General features: G+C 46.1%; 9 non-coding genes across 9 annotated transcripts; all 9 read left to right on the top strand.

Annotated features, from left to right (window-relative positions):
- Positions 1-104: 104 nt before the first annotated feature.
- On the top strand, positions 105-295 carry LOC130346135 (U2 spliceosomal RNA). Its single transcript, XR_008884500.1, has one exon. It is a non-coding gene; the product is annotated as a U2 spliceosomal RNA (small nuclear RNA).
- A 2,095-nt stretch (positions 296-2,390) lies between these two features.
- Positions 2,391-2,581, top strand: LOC130346133 (U2 spliceosomal RNA). The gene has a single exon (XR_008884499.1). It is a non-coding gene; the product is annotated as a U2 spliceosomal RNA (small nuclear RNA).
- Positions 2,582-4,671: 2,090 nt separating this feature from the next.
- Positions 4,672-4,862, top strand: LOC130346132 (U2 spliceosomal RNA). Its single transcript, XR_008884498.1, has one exon. It is a non-coding gene; the product is annotated as a U2 spliceosomal RNA (small nuclear RNA).
- Positions 4,863-6,955: 2,093 nt separating this feature from the next.
- LOC130346130 (U2 spliceosomal RNA) lies at positions 6,956-7,146 on the top strand. The gene has a single exon (XR_008884496.1). It is a non-coding gene; the product is annotated as a U2 spliceosomal RNA (small nuclear RNA).
- Positions 7,147-9,220: 2,074 nt separating this feature from the next.
- Positions 9,221-9,411, top strand: LOC130346129 (U2 spliceosomal RNA). The gene has a single exon (XR_008884495.1). It is a non-coding gene; the product is annotated as a U2 spliceosomal RNA (small nuclear RNA).
- Positions 9,412-11,493: 2,082 nt separating this feature from the next.
- LOC130346127 (U2 spliceosomal RNA) lies at positions 11,494-11,684 on the top strand. Its single transcript, XR_008884494.1, has one exon. It is a non-coding gene; the product is annotated as a U2 spliceosomal RNA (small nuclear RNA).
- Positions 11,685-13,771: 2,087 nt separating this feature from the next.
- On the top strand, positions 13,772-13,962 carry LOC130346126 (U2 spliceosomal RNA). The gene has a single exon (XR_008884493.1). It is a non-coding gene; the product is annotated as a U2 spliceosomal RNA (small nuclear RNA).
- A 2,086-nt stretch (positions 13,963-16,048) lies between these two features.
- LOC130346125 (U2 spliceosomal RNA) lies at positions 16,049-16,239 on the top strand. Its single transcript, XR_008884492.1, has one exon. It is a non-coding gene; the product is annotated as a U2 spliceosomal RNA (small nuclear RNA).
- Positions 16,240-18,333: 2,094 nt separating this feature from the next.
- On the top strand, positions 18,334-18,524 carry LOC130346124 (U2 spliceosomal RNA). Its single transcript, XR_008884491.1, has one exon. It is a non-coding gene; the product is annotated as a U2 spliceosomal RNA (small nuclear RNA).
- Positions 18,525-20,219: the final 1,695 nt, after the last annotated feature.

The following is a 20,219-nucleotide window of genomic DNA, read 5'->3' as shown; positions in this document are numbered from 1 at the left end:
CCCAGCCCAGAGTGTGCATGGAAAATTGTCTGGCAGCCTCCCTGACAGCAAGCAGTGATAGTGCCCATGAAGGGGACCTTGTTGGGCCCGCCCCTTTCACGGTTATCGCTTCTCGGCCTTTTGGCTAAGATCAAGTGTAGTATCTGTTCTTATCAGTTTAATATCTGATACGTCCCCTATCTGGGGACCATATATTAAATGGATTTTTGAGAACGGGGGCCGATTTCGAAGCTTGCTTCCGTCGCCCTATGCATTGACCCGATATGGCAGTATCTTCGGGTACAGTGCACCACCCCCTTACAGGGTTAAAAAGAAAGATTCCTACTTTCATTGCTACCTGCTTGCTGGCTAGCCAGCTAGCCAGCCCTGTGGGCCTTGCTGCTGCTGCAGCCAAAAAACAAAAGGTGGTGCTGCTGCTGCTTCTGCTGCTTCTGCTTCTGCTTGTGTCTGGCCCCTGTTGGAGCGTCCAGGCACAGGACTTCTGCTGCTGCTGACTAAATGGCCTCCTTAATTGGATCATTTGAGTAGCCAGCACACCTGTGCAGGTAGGGCATGACATGATAGGCAGCTGCCTTGATAGCGGGTGGGTGCTGAATGTTCCTAATTGACAAAATAAGATTAATGCTTATGAAGAAATATAAAATCTCATCCCTTCCCCAATATCGCGCCACACCCCTACCCCTTAATTCCCTGGTTGAACGTGATGGACATATGTCTTTTTTCGACCGTACTAACTATGTAACTATGTAACATAACATGGGGGGGGGGGGGGGGTCTCCTGGCTGTTCACACAGGTGTGTCATTGCTGTACATTGACCATGCATTGCTTCTGTGGTATTGCAAAGGCAAAGACAAATGCTTCCAGCCATCCATTGCACTAATGGATTGGTCATCAGCTGGCTGTCTATGTCCCGCATCAATATAGACCAAAGTACAGAGGGTTAGGCTATGCTATTGTGCACCTACCTGATGCATCAGAAGGTGCGAGGCCCTTGCTAAATTCTGTGCACAGACTTTGAGATCTATGCTTTAGACTGTATCTAAACCTGCTCCAACATGGACTGACATTCTGGCCTACTTTCAGCCGATGCGACTTGTCTGTCGCTGAACAGTCGCTTTTTATGTATTCAGCACCTATGTATAATGTTGTAAAAATGCTCTAGAAGCTAAAGTCGCAGAAATGTCACACATATTTGGCCTGCAACTTTCTGTGCGACAAATTCAGACAGGAAAAATCAGTATAAATCCTTAGAAAATTATCCCCCAGTGTCTCCATCTGCTGGCGGTATTGAATAAGCATTGCTGCACTGATGGGGTATGCATTAGACGAAAAAAAAGAAGAAAAAGAAGAATAATACGCCCAGAAAAGAGGCGAAAAGGAGAAAAACGTAAAAAAACGTGAAAAAAAAGTAAGAGGAAGAGAAGGGAAAAAAAGGTGGAAATGGGTTTAAAAGTGATTTCGGCGGAGAAATATATATATATATATATATATATATATATATATATATATATATATATGCGCACACACACACATAGATATAAACGTATTCTCCGTTGAGATATTGCAGCCGCTGCTGTGTCCAGGCCCAGGAGCCTTAGCACTGTGCTGTGATGTCACTCAATACCACTGACATCACTAGGTGTAAACAACATCTCTCCTTTGCTGTGTATGTGACTATGGAGCTGTTTGGTGATGTCGTCTATTACGGCCTTCATAGAAGCAACAGGAGATTGTTGCATCCATCTTGAACCCTCAGAACTACAGTGCTATGATGTCACTCACTTCCACAGGCCTTGCAGAGTGTAAACAACAACAACCCAGCTTTGTTGTGTATGTAACCAAAGGGATTTGTGATGTCACCTAGAACCTTCACAGCAGCGACAGCTTTATGAGGAGCATCAGCACTGCTCTGCCTGAGCAGAACCATCACCGCCATAGGTTGTCAAATAACCCGGATTTAACCCACACAGGTAAGTCCAATGGGGTGCAGGCATGTCCTCTATGCTTACAGCTTCCCGTGGGTGTTGGTTTGATACCGTTTGGGGACAGCCAAGGAGGCATCTGCAGGCAACAAAGGTAGGTGTGTGCTTGTGTGTGTGTTTCCTATGCAGATCCTAAGCCCAGTGTCACATGCAAGTAGGAGGAGTAAGAAGGGTTCCTGGCAAATCCGGGTTATGGATTGCATTTAAAAAGGCCCCGTGGGAGTGCAATGGGCCCCTGTCTTGCTGCTTAGCAATAATGGTATGGGTTTAGGTTCTGCTGTGTGTACTGGTGGTTGACTGCCCCCCAGCCCAGAGTGTGCATGGAAAATTGTCTGGCAGCCTCCCTGACAGCAAGCAGTGATAGTGCCCATGAAGGGGACCTTGTTGGGCCCGCCCCTTTCACGGTTATCGCTTCTCGGCCTTTTGGCTAAGATCAAGTGTAGTATCTGTTCTTATCAGTTTAATATCTGATACGTCCCCTATCTGGGGACCATATATTAAATGGATTTTTGAGAACGGGGGCCGATTTCGAAGCTTGCTTCCGTCGCCCTATGCATTGACCCGATATGGCAGTATCTTCGGGTACAGTGCACCACCCCCTTACAGGGTTAAAAAGAAAGATTCCTACTTTCATTGCTACCTGCTTGCTGGCTAGCCAGCTAGCTAGCCAGCCCTGTGGGCCTTGCTGCTGCTGCAGCCAAAAAACAAAAGGTGGTGCTGCTGCTGCTTCTGCTGCTTCTGCTTCTGCTTGTGTCTGGCCCCTGTTGGAGCGTCCAGGCACAGGACTTCTGCTGCTGCTGACTAAATGGCCTCCTTAATTGGATCATTTGAGTAGCCAGCACACCTGTGCAGGTAGGGCATGACATGATAGGCAGCTGCCTTGATAGCGGGTGGGTGCTGAATGTTCCTAATTGACAAAATAAGATTAATGCTTATGAAGAAATATAAAATCTCATCCCTTCCCCAATATCGCGCCACACCCCTACCCCTTAATTCCCTGGTTGAACGTGATGGACATATGTCTTTTTTCGACCGTACTAACTATGTAACTATGTAACATAACATGGGGGGGGGGGGGGGGTCTCCTGGCTGTTCACACAGGTGTGTCATTGCTGTACATTGACCATGCATTGCTTCTGTGGTATTGCAAAGGCAAAGACAAATGCTTCCAGCCATCCATTGCACTAATGGATTGGTCATCAGCTGGCTGTCTATGTCCCGCATCAATATAGACCAAAGTACAGAGGGTTAGGCTATGCTATTGTGCACCTACCTGATGCATCAGAAGGTGCGAGGCCCTTGCTAAATTCTGTGCACAGACTTTGAGATCTATGCTTTAGACTGTATCTAAACCTGCTCCAACATGGACTGACATTCTGGCCTACTTTCAGCCGATGCGACTTGTCTGTCGCTGAACAGTCGCTTTTTATGTATTCAGCACCTATGTATAATGTTGTAAAAATGCTCTAGAAGCTAAAGTCGCAGAAATGTCACACATATTTGGCCTGCAACTTTCTGTGCGACAAATTCAGACAGGAAAAATCAGTATAAATCCTTAGAAAATTATCCCCCAGTGTCTCCATCTGCTGGCGGTATTGAATAAGCATTGCTGCACTGATGGGGTAGTATGCATTAGACGAAAAAAAAGAAGAAAAAGAAGAATAATACGCCCAGAAAAGAGGCGAAAAGGAGAAAAACGTAAAAAAACGTGAAAAAAAAGTAAGAGGAAGAGAAGGGAAAAAAAGGTGGAAATGGGTTTAAAAGTGATTTCGGCGGAGAAATATATATATATATATATATATATATATATATATATGCGCACACACACACATAGATATAAACGTATTCTCCGTTGAGATATTGCAGCCGCTGCTGTGTCCAGGCCCAGGAGCCTTAGCACTGTGCTGTGATGTCACTCAATACCACTGACATCACTAGGTGTAAACAACATCTCTCCTTTGCTGTGTATGTGACTATGGAGCTGTTTGGTGATGTCGTCTATTACGGCCTTCATAGAAGCAACAGGAGATTGTTGCATCCATCTTGAACCCTCAGAACTACAGTGCTATGATGTCACTCACTTCCACAGGCCTTGCAGAGTGTAAACAACAACAACCCAGCTTTGTTGTGTATGTAACCAAAGGGATTTGTGATGTCACCTAGAACCTTCACAGCAGCGACAGCTTTATGAGGAGCATCAGCACTGCTCTGCCTGAGCAGAACCATCACCGCCATAGGTTGTCAAATAACCCGGATTTAACCCACACAGGTAAGTCCAATGGGGTGCAGGCATGTCCTCTATGCTTACAGCTTCCCGTGGGTGTTGGTTTGATACCGTTTGGGGACAGCCAAGGAGGCATCTGCAGGCAACAAAGGTAGGTGTGTGCTTGTGTGTGTGTTTCCTATGCAGATCCTAAGCCCAGTGTCACATGCAAGTAGGAGGAGTAAGAAGGGTTCCTGGCAAATCCGGGTTATGGATTGCATTTAAAAAGGCCCCGTGGGAGTGCAATGGGCCCCTGTCTTGCTGCTTAGCAATAATGGTATGGGTTTAGGTTCTGCTGTGTGTACTGGTGGTTGACTGCCCCCCAGCCCAGAGTGTGCATGGAAAATTGTCTGGCAGCCTCCCTGACAGCAAGCAGTGATAGTGCCCATGAAGGGGACCTTGTTGGGCCCGCCCCTTTCACGGTTATCGCTTCTCGGCCTTTTGGCTAAGATCAAGTGTAGTATCTGTTCTTATCAGTTTAATATCTGATACGTCCCCTATCTGGGGACCATATATTAAATGGATTTTTGAGAACGGGGGCCGATTTCGAAGCTTGCTTCCGTCGCCCTATGCATTGACCCGATATGGCAGTATCTTCGGGTACAGTGCACCACCCCCTTACAGGGTTAAAAAGAAAGATTCCTACTTTCATTGCTACCTGCTTGCTGGCTAGCCAGCTAGCCAGCCCTGTGGGCCTTGCTGCTGCTGCAGCCCAAAAACAAAAGGTGGTGCTGCTGCTGCTTCTGCTGCTTCTGCTTCTGCTTGTGTCTGGCCCCTGTTGGAGCGTCCAGGCACAGGACTTCTGCTGCTGCTGACTAAATGGCCTCCTTAATTGGATCATTTGAGTAGCCAGCACACCTGTGCAGGTAGGGCATGACATGATAGGCAGCTGCCTTGATAGCGGGTGGGTGCTGAATGTTCCTAATTGACAAAATAAGATTAATGCTTATGAAGAAATATAAAATCTCATCCCTTCCCCAATATCGCGCCACACCCCTACCCCTTAATTCCCTGGTTGAACGTGATGGACATATGTCTTTTTTCGACCGTACTAACTATGTAACTATGTAACATAACATGGGGGGGGGGGGGGGGGGGGTCTCCTGGCTGTTCACACAGGTGTGTCATTGCTGTACATTGACCATGCATTGCTTCTGTGGTATTGCAAAGGCAAAGACAAATGCTTCCAGCCATCCATTGCACTAATGGATTGGTCATCAGCTGGCTGTCTATGTCCCGCATCAATATAGACCAAAGTACAGAGGGTTAGGCTATGCTATTGTGCACCTACCTGATGCATCAGAAGGTGCGAGGCCCTTGCTAAATTCTGTGCACAGACTTTGAGATCTATGCTTTAGACTGTATCTAAACCTGCTCCAACATGGACTGACATTCTGGCCTACTTTCAGCCGATGCGACTTGTCTGTCGCTGAACAGTCGCTTTTTATGTATTCAGCACCTATGTATAATGTTGTAAAAATGCTCTAGAAGCTAAAGTCGCAGAAATGTCACACATATTTGGCCTGCAACTTTCTGTGCGACAAATTCAGACAGGAAAAATCAGTATAAATCCTTAGAAAATTATCCCCCAGTGTCTCCATCTGCTGGCGGTATTGAATAAGCATTGCTGCACTGATGGGGTATGCATTAGACGAAAAAAAAGAAGAAAAAGAAGAATAATACGCCCAGAAAAGAGGCGAAAAGGAGAAAAACGTAAAAAAACTTGAAAAAAAAGTAAGAGGAAGAGAAGGGAAAAAAAGGTGGAAATGGGTTTAAAAGTGATTTCGGCGGAGAAATATATATATATATATATATATATATATATATATATATATATGCGCACACACACACATAGATATAAACGTATTCTCCGTTGAGATATTGCAGCCGCTGCTGTGTCCAGGCCCAGGAGCCTTAGCACTGTGCTGTGATGTCACTCAATACCACTGACATCACTAGGTGTAAACAACATCTCTCCTTTGCTGTGTATGTGACTATGGAGCTGTTTGGTGATGTCGTCTATTACGGCCTTCATAGAAGCAACAGGAGATTGTTGCATCCATCTTGAACCCTCAGAACTACAGTGCTATGATGTCACTCACTTCCACAGGCCTTGCAGAGTGTAAACAACAACAACCCAGCTTTGTTGTGTATGTAACCAAAGGGATTTGTGATGTCACCTAGAACCTTCACAGCAGCGACAGCTTTATGAGGAGCATCAGCACTGCTCTGCCTGAGCAGAACCATCACCGCCATAGGTTGTCAAATAACCCGGATTTAACCCACACAGGTAAGTCCAATGGGGTGCAGGCATGTCCTCTATGCTTACAGCTTCCCGTGGGTGTTGGTTTGATACCGTTTGGGGACAGCCAAGGAGGCATCTGCAGGCAACAAAGGTAGGTGTGTGCTTGTGTGTGTGTTTCCTATGCAGATCCTAAGCCCAGTGTCACATGCAAGTAGGAGGAGTAAGAAGGGTTCCTGGCAAATCCGGGTTATGGATTGCATTTAAAAAGGCCCCGTGGGAGTGCAATGGGCCCCTGTCTTGCTGCTTAGCAATAATGGTATGGGTTTAGGTTCTGCTGTGTGTACTGGTGGTTGACTGCCCCCCAGCCCAGAGTGTGCATGGAAAATTGTCTGGCAGCCTCCCTGACAGCAAGCAGTGATAGTGCCCATGAAGGGGACCTTGTTGGGCCCGCCCCTTTCACGGTTATCGCTTCTCGGCCTTTTGGCTAAGATCAAGTGTAGTATCTGTTCTTATCAGTTTAATATCTGATACGTCCCCTATCTGGGGACCATATATTAAATGGATTTTTGAGAACGGGGGCCGATTTCGAAGCTTGCTTCCGTCGCCCTATGCATTGACCCGATATGGCAGTATCTTCGGGTACAGTGCACCACCCCCTTACAGGGTTAAAAAGAAAGATTCCTACTTTCATTGCTACCTGCTTGCTGGCTAGCCAGCTAGCCAGCCCTGTGGGCCTTGCTGCTGCTGCAGCCAAAAAACAAAAGGTGGTGCTGCTGCTGCTTCTGCTGCTTCTGCTTCTGCTTGTGTCTGGCCCCTGTTGGAGCGTCCAGGCACAGGACTTCTGCTGCTGCTGACTAAATGGCCTCCTTAATTGGATCATTTGAGTAGCCAGCACACCTGTGCAGGTAGGGCATGACATGATAGGCAGCTGCCTTGATAGCGGGTGGGTGCTGAATGTTCCTAATTGACAAAATAAGATTAATGCTTATGAAGAAATATAAAATCTCATCCCTTCCCCAATATCGCGCCACACCCCTACCCCTTAATTCCCTGGTTGAACGTGATGGACATATGTCTTTTTTCGACCGTACTAACTATGTAACTATGTAACATAACATGGGGGGGGGGGGGGGGGGGTCTCCTGGCTGTTCACACAGGTGTGTCATTGCTGTACATTGACCATGCATTGCTTCTGTGGTATTGCAAAGGCAAAGACAAATGCTTCCAGCCATCCATTGCACTAATGGATTGGTCATCAGCTGGCTGTCTATGTCCCGCATCAATATAGACCAAAGTACAGAGGGTTAGGCTATGCTATTGTGCACCTACCTGATGCATCAGAAGGTGCGAGGCCCTTGCTAAATTCTGTGCACAGACTTTGAGATCTATGCTTTAGACTGTATCTAAACCTGCTCCAACATGGACTGACATTCTGGCCTACTTTCAGCCGATGCGACTTGTCTGTCGCTGAACAGTCGCTTTTTATGTATTCAGCACCTATGTATAATGTTGTAAAAATGCTCTAGAAGCTAAAGTCGCAGAAATGTCACACATATTTGGCCTGCAACTTTCTGTGCGACAAATTCAGACAGGAAAAATCAGTATAAATCCTTAGAAAATTATCCCCCAGTGTCTCCATCTGCTGGCGGTATTGAATAAGCATTGCTGCACTGATGGGGTATGCATTAGACGAAAAAAAAGAAGAAAAAGAAGAATAATACGCCCAGAAAAGAGGCGAAAAGGAGAAAAACGTAAAAAAACGTGAAAAAAAAGTAAGAGGAAGAGAAGGGAAAAAAAGGTGGAAATGGGTTTAAAAGTGATTTCGGCGGAGAAATATATATATATATATATATATACGCGCACACACACACATATATATAAACGTATTCTCCGTTGAGATATTGCAGCCGCTGCTGTGTCCAGGCCCAGGAGCCTTAGCACTGTGCTGTGATGTCACTCAATACCACTGACATCACTAGGTGTAAACAACATCTCTCCTTTGCTGTGTATGTGACTATGGAGCTGTTTGGTGATGTCGTCTATTATGGCCTTCATAGAAGCAACAGGAGATTGTTGCATCCATCTAGAACCCTCAGAACTACAGTGCTATGATGTCACTCACTTCCACAGGCCTTGCAGAGTGTAAACAACAACAACCCAGCTTTGTTGTGTATGTAACCATAGGGATTTGTGATGTCACCTAGAACCTTCACAGCAGCGACAGCTTTATGAGGAGCATCAGCACTGCTCTGCCTGAGCAGAACCATCACCGCCATAGGTTGTCAAATAACCCGGATTTAACCCACACAGGTAAGTCCAATGGGGTGCAGGCATGTCCTCTATGCTTACAGCTTCCCGTGGGTGTTGGTTTGATACCGTTTGGGGACAGCCAAGGAGGCATCTGCAGGCAACAAAGGTAGGTGTGTGCTTGTGTGTGTGTTTCCTATGCAGATCCTAAGCCCAGTGTCACATGCAAGTAGGAGGAGTAAGAAGGGTTCCTGGCAAATCCGGGTTATGGATTGCATTTAAAAAGGCCCCGTGGGAGTGCAATGGGCCCCTGTCTTGCTGCTTAGCAATAATGGTATGGGTTTAGGTTCTGCTGTGTGTACTGGTGGTTGACTGCCCCCCAGCCCAGAGTGTGCATGGAAAATTGTCTGGCAGCCTCCCTGACAGCAAGCAGTGATAGTGCCCATGAAGGGGACCTTGTTGGGCCCGCCCCTTTCACGGTTATCGCTTCTCGGCCTTTTGGCTAAGATCAAGTGTAGTATCTGTTCTTATCAGTTTAATATCTGATACGTCCCCTATCTGGGGACCATATATTAAATGGATTTTTGAGAACGGGGGCCGATTTCGAAGCTTGCTTCCGTCGCCCTATGCATTGACCCGATATGGCAGTATCTTCGGGTACAGTGCACCACCCCCTTACAGGGTTAAAAAGAAAGATTCCTACTTTCATTGCTACCTGCTTGCTGGCTAGCCAGCTAGCCAGCCCTGTGGGCCTTGCTGCTGCTGCAGCCAAAAAACAAAAGGTGGTGCTGCTGCTGCTTCTGCTGCTTCTGCTTGTGTCTGGCCGCTGTTGGAGCGTCCAGGCACAGGACTTCTGCTGCTGCTGACTAAATGGCCTCCTTAATTGGATCATTTGAGTAGCCAGCACACCTGTGCAGGTAGGGCATGACATGATAGGCAGCTGCCTTGATAGCGGGTGGGTGCTGAATGTTCCTAATTGACAAAATAAGATTAATGCTTATGAAGAAATATAAAATCTCATCCCTTCCCCAATATCGCGCCACACCCCTACCCCTTAATTCCCTGGTTGAACTTGATGGACATATGTCTTTTTTCGACCGTACTAACTATGTAACTATGTAACATAACATGGGGGGGGGGGGGGGTCTCCTGGCTGTTCACACAGGTGTGTCATTGCTGTACATTGACCATGCATTGCTTCTGTGGTATTGCAAAGGCAAAGACAAATGCTTCCAGCCATCCATTGCACTAATGGATTGGTCATCAGCTGGCTGTCTATGTCCCGCATCAATATAGACCAAAGTACAGAGGGTTAGGCTATGCTATTGTGCACCTACCTGATGCATCAGAAGGTGCGAGGCCCTTGCTAAATTCTGTGCACAGACTTTGAGATCTATACTTTAGACTGTATCTAAACCTGCTCCAACATGGACTGACATTCTGGCCTACTTTCAGCCGATGCGACTTGTCTGTCGCTGAACAGTCGCTTTTTATGTATTCAGCACCTATGTATAATATTGTAAAAATGCTCTAGAAGCTAAAGTCGCAGAAATGTCACACATATTTGGCCTGCAACTTTCTGTGCGACAAATTCAGACAGGAAAAATCAGTATAAATCCTTAGAAAATTATCCCCCAGTGTCTCCATCTGCTGGCGGTATTGAATAAGCATTGCTGCACTGATGGGGTATGCATTAGACGAAAAAAAAGAAGAAAAAGAAGAATAATACGCCCAGAAAAGAGGCGAAAAGGAGAAAAACGTAAAAAAACGTGAAAAAAAAGTAAGAGGAAGAGAAGGGAAAAAAAGGTGGAAATGGGTTTAAAAGTGATTTCGGCGGAGAAATATATATATATATATATATATATATATATATATATATATACGCGCACACACACACATATATATAAACGTATTCTCCGTTGAGATATTGCAGCCGCTGCTGTGTCCAGGCCCAGGAGCCTTAGCACTGTGCTGTGATGTCACTCAATACCACTGACATCACTAGGTGTAAACAACATCTCTCCTTTGCTGTGTATGTGACTATGGAGCTGTTTGGTGATGTCGTCTATTATGGCCTTCATAGAAGCAACAGGAGATTGTTGCATCCATCTAGAACCCTCAGAACTACAGTGCTATGATGTCACTCACTTCCACAGGCCTTGCAGAGTGTAAACAACAACAACCCAGCTTTGTTGTGTATGTAACCATAGGGATTTGTGATGTCACCTAGAACCTTCACAGCAGCGACAGCTTTATGAGGAGCATCAGCACTGCTCTGCCTGAGCAGAACCATCACCGCCATAGGTTGTCAAATAACCCGGATTTAACCCACACAGGTAAGTCCAATGGGGTGCAGGCATGTCCTCTATGCTTACAGCTTCCCGTGGGTGTTGGTTTGATACCGTTTGGGGACAGCCAAGGAGGCATCTGCAGGCAACAAAGGTAGGTGTGTGCTTGTGTGTGTGTTTCCTATGCAGATCCTAAGCCCAGTGTCACATGCAAGTAGGAGGAGTAAGAAGGGTTCCTGGCAAATCCGGGTTATGGATTGCATTTAAAAAGGCCCCGTGGGAGTGCAATGGGCCCCTGTCTTGCTGCTTAGCAATAATGGTATGGGTTTAGGTTCTGCTGTGTGTACTGGTGGTTGACTGCCCCCCAGCCCAGAGTGTGCATGGAAAATTGTCTGGCAGCCTCCCTGACAGCAAGCAGTGATAGTGCCCATGAAGGGGACCTTGTTGGGCCCGCCCCTTTCACGGTTATCGCTTCTCGGCCTTTTGGCTAAGATCAAGTGTAGTATCTGTTCTTATCAGTTTAATATCTGATACGTCCCCTATCTGGGGACCATATATTAAATGGATTTTTGAGAACGGGGGCCGATTTCGAAGCTTGCTTCCGTCGCCCTATGCATTGACCCGATATGGCAGTATCTTCGGGTACAGTGCACCACCCCCTTACAGGGTTAAAAAGAAAGATTCCTACTTTCATTGCTACCTGCTTGCTGGCTAGCCAGCTAGCCAGCCCTGTGGGCCTTGCTGCTGCTGCAGCCAAAAAACAAAAGGTGGTGCTGCTGCTGCTTCTGCTGCTTCTGCTTGTGTCTGGCCGCTGTTGGAGCGTCCAGGCACAGGACTTCTGCTGCTGCTGACTAAATGGCCTCCTTAATTGGATCATTTGAGTAGCCAGCACACCTGTGCAGGTAGGGCATGACATGATAGGCAGCTGCCTTGATAGCGGGTGGGTGCTGAATGTTCCTAATTGACAAAATAAGATTAATGCTTATGAAGAAATATAAAATCTCATCCCTTCCCCAATATCGCGCCACACCCCTACCCCTTAATTCCCTGGTTGAACTTGATGGACATATGTCTTTTTTCGACCGTACTAACTATGTAACTATGTAACATAACATGGGGGGGGGGGGGGGGTCTCCTGGCTGTTCACACAGGTGTGTCATTGCTGTACATTGACCATGCATTGCTTCTGTGGTATTGCAAAGGCAAAGACAAATGCTTCCAGCCATCCATTGCACTAATGGATTGGTCATCAGCTGGCTGTCTATGTCCCGCATCAATATAGACCAAAGTACAGAGGGTTAGGCTATGCTATTGTGCACCTACCTGATGCATCAGAAGGTGCGAGGCCCTTGCTAAATTCTGTGCACAGACTTTGAGATCTATACTTTAGACTGTATCTAAACCTGCTCCAACATGGACTGACATTCTGGCCTACTTTCAGCCGATGCGACTTGTCTGTCGCTGAACAGTCGCTTTTTATGTATTCAGCACCTATGTATAATGTTGTAAAAATGCTCTAGAAGCTAAAGTCGCAGAAATGTCACACATATTTGGCCTGCAACTTTCTGTGCGACAAATTCAGACAGGAAAAATCAGTATAAATCCTTAGAAAATTATCCCCCAGTGTCTCCATCTGCTGGCGGTATTGAATAAGCATTGCTGCACTGATGGGGTATGCATTAGACGAAAAAAAAGAAGAAAAAGAAGAATAATACGCCCAGAAAAGAGGCGAAAAGGAGAAAAACGTAAAAAAACGTGAAAAAAAAGTAAGAGGAAGAGAAGGGAAAAAAAGGTGGAAATGGGTTTAAAAGTGATTTCGGCGGAGAAATATATATATATATATATATATATATATATATATATATATATATACGCGCACACACACACATATATATAAACGTATTCTCCGTTGAGATATTGCAGCCGCTGCTGTGTCCAGGCCCAGGAGCCTTAGCACTGTGCTGTGATGTCACTCAATACCACTGACATCACTAGGTGTAAACAACATCTCTCCTTTGCTGTGTATGTGACTATGGAGCTGTTTGGTGATGTCGTCTATTATGGCCTTCATAGAAGCAACAGGAGATTGTTGCATCCATCTAGAACCCTCAGAACTACAGTGCTATGATGTCACTCACTTCCACAGGCCTTGCAGAGTGTAAACAACAACAACCCAGCTTTGTTGTGTATGTAACCATAGGGATTTGTGATGTCACCTAGAACCTTCACAGCAGCGACAGCTTTATGAGGAGCATCAGCACTGCTCTGCCTGAGCAGAACCATCACCGCCATAGGTTGTCAAATAACCCGGATTTAACCCACACAGGTAAGTCCAATGGGGTGCAGGCATGTCCTCTATGCTTACAGCTTCCCGTGGGTGTTGGTTTGATACCGTTTGGGGACAGCCAAGGAGGCATCTGCAGGCAACAAAGGTAGGTGTGTGCTTGTGTGTGTGTTTCCTATGCAGATCCTAAGCCCAGTGTCACATGCAAGTAGGAGGAGTAAGAAGGGTTCCTGGCAAATCCGGGTTATGGATTGCATTTAAAAAGGCCCCGTGGGAGTGCAATGGGCCCCTGTCTTGCTGCTTAGCAATAATGGTATGGGTTTAGGTTCTGCTGTGTGTACTGGTGGTTGACTGCCCCCCAGCCCAGAGTGTGCATGGAAAATTGTCTGGCAGCCTCCCTGACAGCAAGCAGTGATAGTGCCCATGAAGGGGACCTTGTTGGGCCCGCCCCTTTCACGGTTATCGCTTCTCGGCCTTTTGGCTAAGATCAAGTGTAGTATCTGTTCTTATCAGTTTAATATCTGATACGTCCCCTATCTGGGGACCATATATTAAATGGATTTTTGAGAACGGGGGCCGATTTCGAAGCTTGCTTCCGTCGCCCTATGCATTGACCCGATATGGCAGTATCTTCGGGTACAGTGCACCACCCCCTTACAGGGTTAAAAAGAAAGATTCCTACTTTCATTGCTACCTGCTTGCTGGCTAGCCAGCTAGCCAGCCCTGTGGGCCTTGCTGCTGCTGCAGCCAAAAAACAAAAGGTGGTGCTGCTGCTGCTTCTGCTGCTTCTGCTTGTGTCTGGCCGCTGTTGGAGCGTCCAGGCACAGGACTTCTGCTGCTGCTGACTAAATGGCCTCCTTAATTGGATCATTTGAGTAGCCAGCACACCTGTGCAGGTAGGGCATGACATGATAGGCAGCTGCCTTGATAGCGGGTGGGTGCTGAATGTTCCTAATTGACAAAATAAGATTAATGCTTATGAAGAAATATAAAATCTCATCCCTTCCCCAATATCGCGCCACACCCCTACCCCTTAATTCCCTGGTTGAACTTGATGGACATATGTCTTTTTTCGACCGTACTAACTATGTAACTATGTAACATAACATGGGGGGGGGGGGGGGGGTCTCCTGGCTGTTCACACAGGTGTGTCATTGCTGTACATTGACCATGCATTGCTTCTGTGGTATTGCAAAGGCAAAGACAAATGCTTCCAGCCATCCATTGCACTAATGGATTGGTCATCAGCTGGCTGTCTATGTCCCGCATCAATATAGACCAAAGTACAGAGGGTTAGGCTATGCTATTGTGCACCTACCTGATGCATCAGAAGGTGCGAGGCCCTTGCTAAATTCTGTGCACAGACTTTGAGATCTATACTTTAGACTGTATCTAAACCTGCTCCAACATGGACTGACATTCTGGCCTACTTTCAGCCGATGCGACTTGTCTGTCGCTGAACAGTCGCTTTTTATGTATTCAGCACCTATGTATAATGTTGTAAAAATGCTCTAGAAGCTAAAGTCGCAGAAATGTCACACATATTTGGCCTGCAACTTTCTGTGCGACAAATTCAGACAGGAAAAATCAGTATAAATCCTTAGAAAATTATCCCCCAGTGTCTCCATCTGCTGGCGGTATTGAATAAGCATTGCTGCACTGATGGGGTATGCATTAGACGAAAAAAAAGAAGAAAAAGAAGAATAATACGCCCAGAAAAGAGGCGAAAAGGAGAAAAACGTAAAAAAACTTGAAAAAAAAGTAAGAGGAAGAGAAGGGAAAAAAAGGTGGAAATGGGTTTAAAAGTGATTTCGGCGGAGATATATATATATATATATATATATATATATATATATATATATATACGCGCACACACACACATATATATAAACGTATTCTCCGTTGAGATATTGCAGCCGCTGCTGTGTCCAGGCCCAGGAGCCTTAGCACTGTGCTGTGATGTCACTCAATACCACTGACATCACTAGGTGTAAACAACATCTCTCCTTTGCTGTGTATGTGACTATGGAGCTGTTTGGTGATGTCGTCTATTATGGCCTTCATAGAAGCAACAGGAGATTGTTGCATCCATCTAGAACCCTCAGAACTACAGTGCTATGATGTCACTCACTTCCACAGGCCTTGCAGAGTGTAAACAACAACAACCCAGCTTTGTTGTGTATGTAACCATAGGGATTTGTGATGTCACCTAGAACCTTCACAGCAGCGACAGCTTTATGAGGAGCATCAGCACTGCTCTGCCTGAGCAGAACCATCACCGCCATAGGTTGTCAAATAACCCGGATTTAACCCACACAGGTAAGTCCAATGGGGTGCAGGCATGTCCTCTATGCTTACAGCTTCCCGTGGGTGTTGGTTTGATACCGTTTGGGGACAGCCAAGGAGGCATCTGCAGGCAACAAAGGTAGGTGTGTGCTTGTGTGTGTGTTTCCTATGCAGATCCTAAGCCCAGTGTCACATGCAAGTAGGAGGAGTAAGAAGGGTTCCTGGCAAATCCGGGTTATGGATTGCATTTAAAAAGGCCCCGTGGGAGTGCAATGGGCCCCTGTCTTGCTGCTTAGCAATAATGGTATGGGTTTAGGTTCTGCTGTGTGTACTGGTGGTTGACTGCCCCCCAGCCCAGAGTGTGCATGGAAAATTGTCTGGCAGCCTCCCTGACAGCAAGCAGTGATAGTGCCCATGAAGGGGACCTTGTTGGGCCCGCCCCTTTCACGGTTATCGCTTCTCGGCCTTTTGGCTAAGATCAAGTGTAGTATCTGTTCTTATCAGTTTAATATCTGATACGTCCCCTATCTGGGGACCATATATTAAATGGATTTTTGAGAACGGGGGCCGATTTCGAAGCTTGCTTCCGTCGCCCTATGCATTGACCCGATATGGCAGTATCTTCGGGTACAGTGCACCACCCCCTTACAGGGTTAAAAAGAAAGATTCCTACTTTCATTGCTACCTGCTTGCTGGCTAGCCAGCTAGCCAGCCCTGTGGGCCTTGCTGCTGCTGCAGCCAAAAAACAAAAGGTGGTGCTGCTGCTGCTTCTGCTGCTTCTGCTTGTGTCTGGCCGCTGTTGGAGCGTCCAGGCACAGGACTTCTGCTGCTGCTGACTAAATGGCCTCCTTAATTGGATCATTTGAGTAGCCAGCACACCTGTGCAGGTAGGGCATGACATGATAGGCAGCTGCCTTGATAGCGGGTGGGTGCTGAATGTTCCTAATTGACAAAATAAGATTAATGCTTATGAAGAAATATAAAATCTCATCCCTTCCCCAATATCGCGCCACACCCCTACCCCTTAATTCCCTGGTTGAACTTGATGGACATATGTCTTTTTTCGACCGTACTAACTATGTAACTATGTAACATAACATGGGGGGGGGGGGGGGTCTCCTGGCTGTTCACACAGGTGTGTCATTGCTGTACATTGACCATGCATTGCTTCTGTGGTATTGCAAAGGCAAAGACAAATGCTTCCAGCCATCCATTGCACTAATGGATTGGTCATCAGCTGGCTGTCTATGTCCCGCATCAATATAGACCAAAGTACAGAGGGTTAGGCTATGCTATTGTGCACCTACCTGATGCATCAGAAGGTGCGAGGCCCTTGCTAAATTCTGTGCACAGACTTTGAGATCTATACTTTAGACTGTATCTAAACCTGCTCCAACATGGACTGACATTCTGGCCTACTTTCAGCCGATGCGACTTGTCTGTCGCTGAACAGTCGCTTTTTATGTATTCAGCACCTATGTATAATGTTGTAAAAATGCTCTAGAAGCTAAAGTCGCAGAAATGTCACACATATTTGGCCTGCAACTTTCTGTGCGACAAATTCAGACAGGAAAAATCAGTATAAATCCTTAGAAAATTATCCCCCAGTGTCTCCATCTGCTGGCGGTATTGAATAAGCATTGCTGCACTGATGGGGTATGCATTAGACGAAAAAAAAGAAGAAAAAGAAGAATAATACGCCCAGAAAAGAGGCGAAAAGGAGAAAAACGTAAAAAAACGTGAAAAAAAAGTAAGAGGAAGAGAAGGGAAAAAAAGGTGGAAATGGGTTTAAAAGTGATTTCGGCGGAGAAATATATATATATATATATATATATATATATATATATATATATATATATATATACGCGCACACACACACATATATATAAACGTATTCTCCGTTGAGATATTGCAGCCGCTGCTGTGTCCAGGCCCAGGAGCCTTAGCACTGTGCTGTGATGTCACTCAATACCACTGACATCACTAGGTGTAAACAACATCTCTCCTTTGCTGTGTATGTGACTATGGAGCTGTTTGGTGATGTCGTCTATTATGGCCTTCATAGAAGCAACAGGAGATTGTTGCATCCATCTAGAACCCTCAGAACTACAGTGCTATGATGTCACTCACTTCCACAGGCCTTGCAGAGTGTAAACAACAACAACCCAGCTTTGTTGTGTATGTAACCATAGGGATTTGTGATGTCACCTAGAACCTTCACAGCAGCGACAGCTTTATGAGGAGCATCAGCACTGCTCTGCCTGAGCAGAACCATCACCGCCATAGGTTGTCAAATAACCCGGATTTAACCCACACAGGTAAGTCCAATGGGGTGCAGGCATGTCCTCTATGCTTACAGCTTCCCGTGGGTGTTGGTTTGATACCGTTTGGGGACAGCCAAGGAGGCATCTGCAGGCAACAAAGGTAGGTGTGTGCTTGTGTGTGTGTTTCCTATGCAGATCCTAAGCCCAGTGTCACATGCAAGTAGGAGGAGTAAGAAGGGTTCCTGGCAAATCCGGGTTATGGATTGCATTTAAAAAGGTCCCGTGGGAGTGCAATGGGCCCCTGTCTTGCTGCTTAGCAATAATGGTATGGGTTTAGGTTCTGCTGTGTGTACTGGTGGTTGACTGCCCCCCAGCCCAGAGTGTGCATGGAAAATTGTCTGGCAGCCTCCCTGACAGCAAGCAGTGATAGTGCCCATGAAGGGGACCTTGTTGGGCCCGCCCCTTTCACGGTTATCGCTTCTCGGCCTTTTGGCTAAGATCAAGTGTAGTATCTGTTCTTATCAGTTTAATATCTGATACGTCCCCTATCTGGGGACCATATATTAAATGGATTTTTGAGAACGGGGGCCGATTTCGAAGCTTGCTTCCGTCGCCCTATGCATTGACCCGATATGGCAGTATCTTCGGGTACAGTGCACCACCCCCTTACAGGGTTAAAAAGAAAGATTCCTACTTTCATTGCTACCTGCTTGCTGGCTAGCCAGCTAGCCAGCCCTGTGGGCCTTGCTGCTGCTGCAGCCAAAAAACAAAAGGTGGTGCTGCTGCTGCTTCTGCTGCTTCTGCTTGTGTCTGGCCGCTGTTGGAGCGTCCAGGCACAGGACTTCTGCTGCTGCTGACTAAATGGCCTCCTTAATTGGATCATTTGAGTAGCCAGCACACCTGTGCAGGTAGGGCATGACATGATAGGCAGCTGCCTTGATAGCGGGTGGGTGCTGAATGTTCCTAATTGACAAAATAAGATTAATGCTTATGAAGAAATATAAAATCTCATCCCTTCCCCAATATCGCGCCACACCCCTACCCCTTAATTCCCTGGTTGAACTTGATGGACATATGTCTTTTTTCGACCGTACTAACTATGTAACTATGTAACATAACATGGGGGGGGGGGGGGGGGTCTCCTGGCTGTTCACACAGGTGTGTCATTGCTGTACATTGACCATGCATTGCTTCTGTGGTATTGCAAAGGCAAAGACAAATGCTTCCAGCCATCCATTGCACTAATGGATTGGTCATCAGCTGGCTGTCTATGTCCCGCATCAATATAGACCAAAGTACAGAGGGTTAGGCTATGCTATTGTGCACCTACCTGATGCATCAGAAGGTGCGAGGCCCTTGCTAAATTCTGTGCACAGACTTTGAGATCTATACTTTAGACTGTATCTAAACCTGCTCCAACATGGACTGACATTCTGGCCTACTTTCAGCCGATGCGACTTGTCTGTCGCTGAACAGTCGCTTTTTATGTATTCAGCACCTATGTATAATGTTGTAAAAATGCTCTAGAAGCTAAAGTCGCAGAAATGTCACACATATTTGGCCTGCAACTTTCTGTGCGACAAATTCAGACAGGAAAAATCAGTATAAATCCTTAGAAAATTATCCCCCAGTGTCTCCATCTGCTGGCGGTATTGAATAAGCATTGCTGCACTGATGGGGTATGCATTAGACGAAAAAAAAGAAGAAAAAGAAGAATAATACGCCCAGAAAAGAGGCGAAAAGGAGAAAAACGTAAAAAAACGTGAAAAAAAAGTAAGAGGAAGAGAAGGGAAAAAAAGGTGGAAATGGGTTTAAAAGTGATTTCGGCGAAGAAATATATATATATATATATATATATATATATATATATATATATACGCGCACACACACACATATATATAAACGTATTCTCCGTTGAGATATTGCAGCCGCTGCTGTGTCCAGGCCCAGGAGCCTTAGCACTGTGCTGTGATGTCACTCAATACCACTGACATCACTAGGTGTAAACAACATCTCTCCTTTGCTGTGTATGTGACTATGGAGCTGTTTGGTGATGTCGTCTATTATGGCCTTCATAGAAGCAACAGGAGATTGTTGCATCCATCTAGAACCCTCAGAACTACAGTGCTATGATGTCACTCACTTCCACAGGCCTTGCAGAGTGTAAACAACAACAACCCAGCTTTGTTGTGTATGTAACCATAGGGATTTGTGATGTCACCTAGAACCTTCACAGCAGCGACAGCTTTATGAGGAGCATCAGCACTGCTCTGCCTGAGCAGAACCATCACCGCCATAGGTTGTCAAATAACCCGGATTTAACCCACACAGGTAAGTCCAATGGGGTGCAGGCATGTCC

The sequence above is a fragment of the Hyla sarda genome, unplaced genomic scaffold (genome assembly GCF_029499605.1).
Source record: "Hyla sarda isolate aHylSar1 unplaced genomic scaffold, aHylSar1.hap1 scaffold_772, whole genome shotgun sequence".
Lineage (NCBI taxonomy): Eukaryota > Metazoa > Chordata > Amphibia > Anura > Hylidae > Hyla > Hyla sarda.
This window is presented reverse-complemented; position numbering and strand designations above follow the sequence as displayed.